The sequence below is a fragment of the Momordica charantia genome, assembly GCF_013281855.1.
Source record: "Momordica charantia cultivar OHB3-1 chromosome 5 unlocalized genomic scaffold, Mcharantia_2.0 BLBB01000005.1, whole genome shotgun sequence".
Taxonomy (NCBI): domain Eukaryota; kingdom Viridiplantae; phylum Streptophyta; class Magnoliopsida; order Cucurbitales; family Cucurbitaceae; genus Momordica; species Momordica charantia.
Window position 1 is genome coordinate 12,351,434 of NW_028275163.1, and position 11,964 is coordinate 12,363,397.

General features: G+C 42.7%; 1 non-coding gene across 1 annotated transcript; it reads right to left on the bottom strand.

Annotated features, from left to right (window-relative positions):
• Nucleotides 1–5,389: 5,389 nt before the first annotated feature.
• Nucleotides 5,390–5,496, bottom strand: LOC148211332 (small nucleolar RNA R71). The gene has a single exon (XR_015791157.1). It is a non-coding gene; the product is annotated as a small nucleolar RNA R71 (small nucleolar RNA).
• Between the last annotated feature and the right edge of the window lie 6,468 nt (nt 5,497–11,964).

Here is an 11,964-nt window from a genome sequence, read left to right on the forward strand (position 1 = left end):
ACGCGACGAGAGGGTCCCTTTAGACCGTCGAGGGCTGAAGTTCGACAGGTTCACTCCGTTGAACGCCTCAATCGCGGAGATCTACGCAACAGCCAAAGACACCGACTTGGAAGCGTTGTTCGCAGCCCCAGAAAAGCTCCGCCGACCTTTAAGGAAGCGAGACAAGCGACTCTACTACCGATTCCATAAAGATCATGGCCATGACACTTCTCGTTGCTTCCATTTGAAGGAGCAGGTCGAGGATTTGATTCGGAGAGGTTATTTGAAGAAGTACGTCGGCAGTAGAGAAAGAGCTGAGCCAGAAGGATCAGCTCGGGAGGAGAAGCGAGAGAGATCACCGCCGCCCAGACGAAAGGAAGATCGTCCTGCCGTTATAAACACCATTCACGGGAGTCCGAGCGGGGGACAGTCGGGGCATAAAAGAAAGGCTCTAGCCTGGGAAGCAGCGCATGAAGTCTGTACCTCGTACCCTAAGGAGCCCGTGATGCCGATCTTATTTGATGAGTAGGACAACGAAGGGGTGCATATGCCTCATAACAACGCTTTGGTAATCGTCCCGCTGATAGACCATGTGAAGGTTAGAAGAGTTCTTGTCGACGGCGGGGTGTCGGCTAATATATTGTCCTTCTCGACCTACACGGGCCTAGAGTGGAAGAGAAGAAACTTGAAGCGCAGCCCGACACCATTAGTCGGCTTCGCGGGGGAGTCGGTTAGTGCGGAAGGATGTGTCTCGCTCCCTGTCACCGTCGGTGAAGGAGATCAGCAAGTGACCAAAGTCACAGAGTTTGTTGTAATAGATCGAAGCTCGGCGTACAACGCCATACTTGGTCGGCATCTGATTCACGACCTTAAATAAGTCTCATCCACTTACCATCAAGTGCTGAAGTATCCAACCCCGACTGGAGTCGCAACGGTCCGAGGAAAGCAAAAAACATCGAGAGAATGCTACACAACCGCAATGAAAGGGATTGCCAGTTGCGCAGCGATCATGGAGCTAGAAGCAACTGGACCACCACATGCCAAAGAGGCAGAGCCCAGCCGCGACACTCCAGCAGAAGAGCTAGAACTTGTCCCTCTGCTTGGGCCGGATAAGTAGGTCAGCGTCGGCAGTAGATTGGGGGCCAAGGTGAAGGAAGAGCTCATGGATTTTTTGAAGGCAAACTCCGACGTGTTTGCATGGTCTCATGACGACATGCCGATGATCGACCCAAGTATAATGGTGCATAGGCTTAATGCAGATCCTAACTATAGGCCGGTAAGGCAAAAGCGTCGACCTGACGACGCCGAGCGAAGCAATGTAATTTGTAAAGAAGTCGAGCAGTTTCTACGAGTTAATTTCATAAGAGAAGTTCACTACCCCACGTGGCTATCCAATGTTATTTTAGTTAAAAAGTCTAACGGCAATTGGCGTGTCTGTATTGACTTTACGAGCCTCAATAATGCGTGTCTGAAAGATAGTTTTTCCCTACCTCGAATAGATCAGCTCGTCGACGGAATAGCAGGGCACGAGCTACTCTCCTTTATGGACGCCTACTCCGGGTACAACCAGATCCAGATGCATGCACCTGACCAAGAGCATACCTCGTTTATTACCGACCAAGGGCTGTATTGCTACAACGTCATGCCCTTTGGTCTGTAGAACGCCGGAGCAACCTACCAGCAGATGGTCAACATGATGTTCGCCAAACAGATCGGACGCAACATAGAGGTGTATGTGGATGACATGTTGGTAAAGAGCAAGCAGACGAGCTCGCATTTGGCCGACCTGGCAGAGGCCTTCAGCGTACTTTGGAAGTATCAAATGAAGCTCAATCCGAGCAAATGTGCCTTTGGGGTTTCGTCGGGAAAATTCCTCAGATTCATGGTCCAGCAGCACAGAATTAAGGCTAATCTCGACAAGATCAGAGCCATCCTCGAGATGGAAGCGCCGAGGAATATTAAGCAACTTCAAAGATTGAATGGCCGTCTGACAGCTCTGAACTGCTTTGTGTCTCGCTCCACTGATAGGTGCCACCCTTTCTTCCAGACATTAAGGAAAAAGGGTCGGTTCGAATGGACCGACGACTGCGAAGCGGCACTTCAACAACTGAAGCAGTACCTTAGCGCGGCCCCGTTGCTATCCAAGCCACTACCCGGGGACGTTCTCTACTTGTATTTGGCCGTGTTGGAAACTGCGGTGAGCTCGGTCCTAATTCCAGAAGTGAAAGGGCGGTAGACCCTGTTTACTACATGAGTAAATCAATGACCGAGGCCGAGGCTCGCTACCCTTGTGTTGAGAAGCTGGCCCTGGCATTGGTGACATCAGCGCGACATCTGCGACCATACTTCCAGACGCATAAGATAGTCGTTCTGACAAACTTCCCTTTGATGCAGATTTTCTACAAGCCCGAAACGTCAGGTCGGCTGATGTAGTGGGCTCTGGAGCTCAGTGAGCATGACATCGCCTTCGAGCCCAGGCCAGCATTGAAGGGTCAAGCAGCCGCAAATTTTGTTGTCGAGCTGACCCTAGCCAAGCCGGGGGCCGACGTCCGCGACCAGTGGACATTTTATGTGGATAGTTCATCCAACAAGAAGGGTTGTGGAGCGGGCATGTTGCTCCTCGGCCCCGGAGATCTTCGATTCGAGTATGCACTCCGGTTCAATTTTCGAGCTTCAAATAATGAAGCCGAGTACGAGGCTTTAATAAACGGGCTGAGCGTTACAACGGGGATGGGCGTGAAGCGTCTCTTGATCCTCAGCGACTCCCAACTGATGGTCAACCAGGTAACCGAGGAGTACCAAGTGAAGGATACTCGTATGGAAAGGTATCTGGACAAGACTCGAGGGCTCCTCGCCCAGTTTGAAGATTATGTGATTCGACAGGTGCCGAGCTCAGAAAACTCCAACATCGACACACTGGTTCGCTTAGCCTCGGCTTACGAAACCGACCTACCGAGAATGGTACTGGTTGAAATACTTGCTGAGTCATCCATCAACCGACCCGAAGTAATGGAAGTCTAGTCAGCTCAGCCGATGTGGATGGTGATTACGCTTGTTTACATGCGTAAAAAAGAAGGTTTTAGATGCTGTTTTTACAATGTTTCAGCTTTGTTTCGGATTTTTCTCGATCGTTTGAGTTCCAATTCATGCAAAATTCATATATTATGGTTTGTGGTTGGCTTATATTGTATTTATGACATTTTAGGACCATTTGGGAGTGCAAATTAATCAAAAGAAGCAAAAAGACGAAAAAAGCATCATGGGAGGCGCTAGGGGCCTGGGAAGCCTGCAGAAAAACTGGTTTTCTTCCAACTTTGCCCTTAATGAAACGCGTCTTCCAATGCGTTTTGGTGGTTCCAACCGATGCATACGTGTAGAAGAAGTGTTCCACTATCAGTTTGAGCACGATTTGGTCAGTCAAAAGAGTTGGAAATGGGTGATTCACCATCGTTTTAGGACCTACCTAACCAATTCTGCACAGCTATAAATTCCAGCAACTTCTCCACCAAAATCATCAAGCCTTGCTTCCTTCTCTTGATCATTTTTAGTGTTTCTTTGTTGCTTTCTAAGTACTTTTGAGTTGCTTTCATTAGTTACTTTTGGTTTTTAAATCCCAAGCACTTTACATTCCTTTATTGAGCTTGTTTTGTTTCCATTTGTACTTAGTCATTTTCTACTTATTCAAATATATAAAAATCCAGCACTTTGCTTATCTTCCCTTTGCCTTTACTTTATTTTTAGTTAAGAGAGTTGTGTTTTTGGAGGAAAGAGCACGTGACACTCCCCCTTGCTTGAAAGAGAAGGGCGAAGCTCTCAATCCCGATAAAAACTCTCCGTTAGTTAACTTTTGTTTTTCACACATGCATTCCACATTCAACCATTTTACTTGCTGTATTTTCTTCAATATGTCTTTCTAAATTCCCGTCTCTAGCCCGGTTATGGATAGTTAGCCTTTTATGTCTAAAAAGGGTTGCTAAGAGGTAGTGTTTTTGCTTTCCATTCATTGCTCAACATGTTTTCCCAAAAAGTTAGGATTTAGAGAAGGCCACTGTAAGTCTTAACAAGTCAATACTGAAAAGGTTGCTTATTTGCATTGTTGAGTGGTTAAACCGAGGAGAGGAGCGCCTTAGACATAAGGGTTCCGCTTATGTAGCCTAGACATAGGACCTTAACCCGAGGTTGCGACTATTTCCATCCTAAAACTAAGATATATCTCATAATAGACATATTAGGGAATGTCTTAGGACTTTGAACTTGCTTAGACATAAGTAAAGTGAGAAGCGTAGTCGTTAGTTTCTAAAGTAAAATGCATATTATCCTTAGCATGTCCTTGATTCTTTGTTGGCTAACTTGAAGTAAATCGGGCTAGGTTTTATTATTATAAGTCCAAATCCCAAATCCAAAACCATTATTTGTGACCACTTCCCATTTTACAAGAATCACTCATTTCAACATTCACTATTCTTTAAAACTTCAGAGTTTGGAAATTATTTAGAAGTCCTTGAGGATCGATACTTGGATACTCCATCCATTTTATATTACTCTGACAGGTGTGCGCTTGCATCTATATAATTGTTACCACGCTTAGTGCGTGCGTTCAGCATAAACACCCAGTCAAGTTTTTGGCGCCGTTGCCGGGGACTTTAGTTTTAAAATTATTTTAAAATTCTTTTAGTTTTTATTTTTGTGAATTGTTGTTGGGTGTAATTTCCATCCACCGTTTTTGTTCTATATTTTTGGTCGTTTATCTCACAAGGGTAAGTTAAAGTGCATGAGCACAAGATCTTTTCTTCTACCCCTTGACCCTGAGATTGAGCGGACCCTTCGAAAAACTCGAAAGGAGCAAAGACTTCGAAAACAACTAGAAAAGCAAAAAGAGAGAGAAGGTGAAATCAGTCCTGAAAGTGAGGTAGAGAGTACGAGCACATCAATGGCAGATATTCCACCTCGTGATCCGGTTGATCCACCTGCTGTTAACGGTAATATGAGGGATCATGCGAGAAATGATGAATTCAACCATATCCAGATGGCGGACAACAGAGACATGACAATGCGAGAATATGCCGCCACGGCTTTTCAGAACTTTGATTCAGGGATAGTCAACCCTATTCCAGCCCACGCAAACTTTGAGCTTAAACAAATGATGTTCCAAATGTTGCAGACAATTGGACATTTTGGAGGGCAGGAACATGAGGATCCACATGATCATCTAAAATCATTCATTCAAATTGCAAATGCATTTCGATTACCTAGTATAACAGATGATGCTCTGAGACTAACACTTTTTCCATTTTCTTTGAAGGACCAAGCTAGAGCATGGCTCAATGCATTTCCACCGGGATCCATCACCACATGGGGGTCGTTAGTGGAGAAGTTCTTAACAAAATTCTTCCCACCTACTCGCCACGCTGATATCAGAGAGGAGATCATCTCCTTTAGACAGTATGATCGTGAACCTGTTCACGAGGCGTGGGAGAGATTTAAAGAACTAATCAGGAAATGTCCGAACCATGGCTTGCCGGCATGCATCCAGATAGAACATTTCTTTAGAGGTTTAGATCATCCTACTAAGATGATGCTAAACAATGCTGCCAACGGAGCCTTTACAAAGAAGACATTGAACGAGATAGTTGACATCCTAAATGATGAAGGATAATCAGAGAACACAGACTCCACCAGTTCAAAATAACAACTCAAATCTTGAGAATATGATGAAGGAGTACATGGCCCGAACCGACGCAGTAATACAATCCCAAGCGGCATCAATGAGGAATTTCGAGACCCAATTGGGACAGCTCGCCAATGAATTGAAGAATAGACCACAAGGTTCTTTTTCAGGCCATACTGAATTACCAAAACGAGAAGGGAAAGAACAGTGCAAAGCTGTCACCCTCAGGAGTGGACTGGCATATGATGGACCAACAATGCCAACAACAGATGTACAGATTCCGTCCACTGAACCAATTGTAAAGATACCAGAAAATCCAACAACACCAGAAAAAGAAAATATTAGAAAAGGTAATGAGGACACCCCGAGTGTTCCTCCACAGGTACAGCCTTCTTTTACCCCTACTCCCCCGTTTCCACAAAGATTAGTTAAGAAAATAATGATTCCCAGTTTAGAAAATTTTTAGATATTTTAAAACAACTGCATATAAATATACCATTAGTAGATGCTCTAGAACAGATGCCAAATTATGCTAAGTTTTTGAAAGATATAGTTTCTAGGAAGAAAAAAATAGGAGAGCATGAACTGGTAGCCATGACAAAATGTAGTAGTGAAGCTGTAGGCAGCCCGCTACCCATGAAATGTAATGATCCTGGCAGTTTTACCATTCCATGTTCCATAGGAGGAAAAAACTTAGGTAGGGCATTATGTGATCTAGGCGCTAGCATTAATCTTATGCCATTATCAGTTTTCAAATCTTTAGGCATAGGAGAAGCTAGACCTACTACGGTTACCCTCCAACTAGCAGATAGATCTATTATAAGACCTGAGGGAAAGATAGAAGATGTTTTAGTCCAGGTGGACAAATTCATTTTCCCTGCGGACTTTATCATTCTAGATTGCGAGGCAGACTTAAACGTTCCCATTATTTTGGGAAGACAATTTCTAGCCACTAGGGATACAGTTTTTAATGTGAGGAAGGGAGAAATTACAATGAGGGTAAATAATGAAGAAGTTAAATTTAACGTTCTAGACGCCATGAAATTACCAGGAGACTTTGAAGAGTGCTCTGCTATAAATAGCTTGAATCCTATAATGTTTGATGAGTTTTATGACTTATTAGTTACAGAGATTGAAGAAGAGCTTGATAAGATAGCAGAAGGACCAGAAGATGTGGCTAATCCTATTGAAAAAATACAAAAAGAAGAATGCAAGTCGTTACTTCCGTGCATAGTGGAACCACCCACGTTGGAGCAGAAGCCATTGCCGTCGCATTTGAAATATGCGTATCTAGGGGATAACGACACTTTACCAGTTATTATAGCTTCTAATTTATCACCTACTAATGAATATTCTTTATTGCAGATTTTGGAGAAGCACAAAAAGGCCATTGGATGGACGATAGCAGATATCCGAGGGATAAGCCCGGCCTTTTGCATGCACAAAATTCTATTGGAAGAAGATGCTAAGAACTCTATTGAGAGTCAAAGGCGGTTGAACCCGAAGATGAAAGAGGTTGTAAGGAAAGAAATTCTTAAATGGCTTGACGCCGATGTTATATGCCCAATATCCGACAGCAGCTGGGTAAGCCCAGTACAGTGTGTACCAAAGAAAAGGGGTATAACCGTGCTGGCCAACGAGGAGAATGAGCTCATCTCAACCCGAACTGTGAGTGGGTGGAGAGTTTGCATTGACTATCGCAAACTCAACAAGGTAACAAAGAAAGACCATTTTCCTCTCCCGTTTATTGACCAGATGCTCGACCATCTGGCAGGTAAGGATTTCTATTGTTTTTTAGATGGATATTCGGGTTATAATCAAATTACTATTGCTCCAGAAGACCAAGAGAAGACAACATTTACGTGTCCGTATGGTACGTTCGCTTTTAGGCGAATGCCCTTTGGACTATGCAATGCACCCGCGACTTTTCAGAGGTGTATGATGGCCATCTTCTCTGACATGGTAGAAAATATTCTAGAAGTTTTTATGGATGACTTTTCTGTTTTTGGAAATTCTTTCGACGCTTGTTTAGTTAATTTGGAGAGAGTATTGGAGAGATGTGAACAAACAAACCTAGTCCTAAATTGGGAGAAGTGTCATTTCATGGTACAAGAGGGTATTGTTTTGGGTCACAAAATTTCCAAGCAAGGAATAGAGGTAGACCACGCTAAGATAGACATCATTTCAAAGCTACCTCCTCCTACAAATGTCAAAGGGATTAGAAGTTTTTTAGGGCATGGGGGATTTTACCGCCGCTTTATAAAAGACTTTGCTAAAATTTCTAAACCCTTGTGTCAATTGTTAGAACATGATAGACCATTTGTTTTAGATGATGACTGTTTAAAATCATTTGAAATTTTGAAAGTTGCTCTAAGTTCAGCTCCTATAATTATCGAACCTAATTGGGATTTACCTTTTGAGCTCATGTGTGATGCCAGTGATTATGCAATAGGAGCTATGTTAGGACAACGTAAAAACAAGATCTTGCATCCTGTGTATTATGCTAGTAAGACTCTGATCGGTGCACAACTCAATTACACTACTACTGAAAAGGAACTGTTAGCAGTTGTGTTCGCCTTTGATAAGTTTAGGTCTTACTTGATAGGCACAAAAGTCATTGTTTTTACTGACCATTCTGCTTTAAGATATTTATTTGCTAAAAAAGATGCTAAACCACGTTTGATACGGTGGATTTTGTTACTTCAAGAGTTTGATATTGAAGTTAGGGACAGGAAGGGTACTGAAAACCAAGTTGCTGATCACCTGTCTAGATTGGAATCCCCGCTCTGTGATGATGGAACTGTTATACGTGAACAGTTTATTGACGAGCAACTCTTGCGAGTTGATTCAGTTCCGTGGTATGCCGATATAGCAAATTATTTGGTAAGTCGAATAGTTCCTTATGAGTTCAACAAGCAACAGGTAAAGAAATTTCTAAATGAAGTTCGATGTTATCGTTGGGATGAGCCTTTTTTATATAAGCTAGGACCTGACAATATCTTACGCAGGTGTGTCGCAGAAGAAGAGCACGAGGCGATATTAGACGCTTGTCATATGTCTCCATATGGAGGACATTTTGCAGGACACAAAACCGCAGCCAAAGTTTTGCAAAGTGGGTTCTTTTGGCCCACTCTGTTCAAAGATGCACATAAGTTTGCCCAGGTTTGTGACAAATGCCAACGGACAGGTAATATATCTAAACGCCACGAAATGCCTCAAACCCCGATCCTGGAGATTGAAATATTTGATGTGTGGTATAGATTTTATGGGTCCATTTCCATCTTCTAATGGTAAGCTTTATATATTGTTAGTAGTAGATTATGTTTCGAAATGGATAGAAGCCATTGCAACTGCTACCAATGATTCCAAAGTTGTCATTCGTTTTCTGCAAAAGCACATTTTTACGCGTTATGGAACCCCGCGTTGTCTGATAAGCGATGGGGGGGCTCATTTTGTGAATAGGTCTATGCAAAAGTTGCTGACTAAATACAATGTGCGTCATAGGGTTGCAACAGCATATCATCCTCAGTCGAATGGGTTAGCCGAAATATCTAATAGGGAGATAAAAAACATTTTAGAAAAAACTGTAAATCTTAACCGTAAGGATTGGTCTTTTAAGCTTGATGATTCACTTTGGGCATATAGGACAGCATTTAAGACTCCCCTCGGCATGTCCCCCTATAGGCTAGTTTTTGGAAAAGCATGTCATTTGCCTCTTGAGCTAGAATATAAAGCATTTTGGGCTACTAAGAAATTAAATTTTGATTTGTTGGCTGCAGGTGAAGCGAGGAAGTTACAATTGTTGGAATTAGAAGAACACAGGCACTTTTCTTATGAGAATGCTAAGTTGTTTAAGGAAAAAACTAAACAGTGGCATGATAGGCGTCTTTGGCCGAACAATCTTCAAGAAGGTGATCTGGTTCTGTTATTCAACTCTAGGTTGAAACTTTTCCCTGGAAAACTTAAGTCTAGATGGTCTGGTCCCTTTCAAATTTTTAAAGTCTACCCATATGGGGCAGTGGATCTAGTTGACTCTAAGGGAAATGTTTTTAAAGTAAATGGGCAGAGACTTAAGCCGTATTTTGGAGAACCAGTGGATAGAGGAAAAACCTCTATTCAACTTTCAGGTCAATAAATTTTTGCGAAAAATGTTTTTTCCTTCTTATCCGTTTTTTAAAGAACAAAAGTAAAGGAAGGAAGTCTTTGTATCTTGTATTTTCTCTTTGTTTCATTATAAAGTTTTTCTTATTAAGAGAATGTTTTTGAAAACGTTGAAAAAAAAAAGAAACAAAAAAAAAGAAAGAAAAAAAAAACGTTGAAAAAAAAAAAAAGAATTACGCAGGCGCCTGGCGCCTGCCCTGTTTTCCAGCAGTTCGAATTTCATTTTCCTTCACGGTTTGGGTTTTAATTTTCGATAGCATGGGCTTTATTTTGGGTCAAACATTAATCTTCTATGATTTAGCTTTAAAAACTTCTCTTCAAATTTTGTTTCCCTAATCCTATTTTGTATTCAAATTTGTTTTCTTTTCCTTTTAGGTTTAGGAAACTTAGTTGAACTTAAATGTCAATCCCTTTCCATTTAGGATTTAGTTTGGGGAAAGCTTTAAATAGACTCATTGCATAAGCTTTACAACTCCACCAAAACCCACACAACTCTCTTCTTCCCCTTGTTTTTTCGGCAAAAACCCACTCCCTTCATCACCCTTGTTTTCGATTTTCAGCTACCAAAAAGAAGAAGGAATTTCCAGCATTTGCTTACATCTATGGCTTCTTCTTCTCAACATACTTCACTTCCTACCTCTTCTACTCAAGCTCCAAATGCCACAAGCATTCCTTTTCCACCATTGGAGAACTTCCAACACCACATGGGTTCAGATTCTAGGCTAGCTGCTGTTAGGGGAGGAAACCCGCTTCAAACATTTGAATGTCCTCCATCCCAAGCTCCTACACAACATCCTATAATGAGCCCACATGGTTATGTTAATTTTCAGCAACTACCCACCTTTAATATACCTCAAAACAGTGAGTTTAGGGCTGAAAATCCTCAACAACTTCCTCCAATGATCAATCCGGGTATGTACCAACCGTTTATGTTTAACCCGGTTCCTTCCTATCATTTTCCCTTGTCTCAAATGCAAATTCCAGCTAGTGTTCATCCTTATGGAATGCCAAACCCATCTACTCTATTTCCTAGCCTTCCACCTTATTATGGAATGGGTCATTGGGTACCTCCACATAATTATGGTATGATTTCACCTAGAGTTTCCCCACCACATCAACTTCCATTCCTAGAAAGAGGACCTCAAGCACCCCAATTGAACCCTAACATATCGAGTACCTTCAACATGGGACAACTAAAACCCTTAGAGCCTCCTAGGATGCCAACCCCAACCAATATGCCAATGGATGCAGGAGATGAGCATGAAGGAGAGCAAGAGAAGAGCCATAGCCATAGGCTAGAGCCCGGGGTTTCGATAGGGCAAAAGAGGAAGGGCAAGGAGGTGATGATAGACCCAGAAATTGAGGAAGATGGGAGTAATAGGCGTCTGACGCCTAAGGATTCATTTATGGAGAACAGGGACGAGGAGCAGTTTTATTCATCTCCATTGATTATTACACCGGAAGATGGTAATGATGATTTTCTACTGGTTTCACGAGGACATTGTTCAAATATGCCGGAAACAGAGGATACCGAGAACGAAGTGGTGAGAACAGATACTCAGGAACCTTCCCCATTGGATACACCTACAGAAGGAGCGTTTTGTAGTCACCAAGAGTTGCCTACTGGGGCAACTGGATCTACTCCGTTGGCAACGGATGAGTATGTCACACCGATGGCCACTCTACCAGGGGTAAGGGATGCTCACACTATTCCTTCTAATACAGTTAACCCGCTTGGGTGTGATACAGGTAGATCCAAGGTTGGGGAGAATAGTACTCAAGAACCTACTAGCGAAGAAGATCTTGAGGACACGCAGACGATAAGGGAAATGTTCCAATACAAGAGGCGGGAGAGAAAGAGTTCAAAACGTCGTGCAGTTCAGGCTAAGAAGCCAACAGTGCCCGTGAATGAACCTAAAACGAGAGCTGCGAAGCTAAAGCAGCTGAAGCTAAGAAGAAGGTAGTGGCACCTGGGCCAGTTGATACAATTGAACTAGACTTGTCTGAGGGAGAGGAGGTCGAGACGAAATGGAACGCGGCAAATTTAGCCACTCGAACTTCATTAATGAAATTCCGTAAGATTATGACAGAATTGGGATTCGATCTCACTCTAGGAGATGTGCCTGATGATTGGAGGGAGACCGCTAGAGACAAAG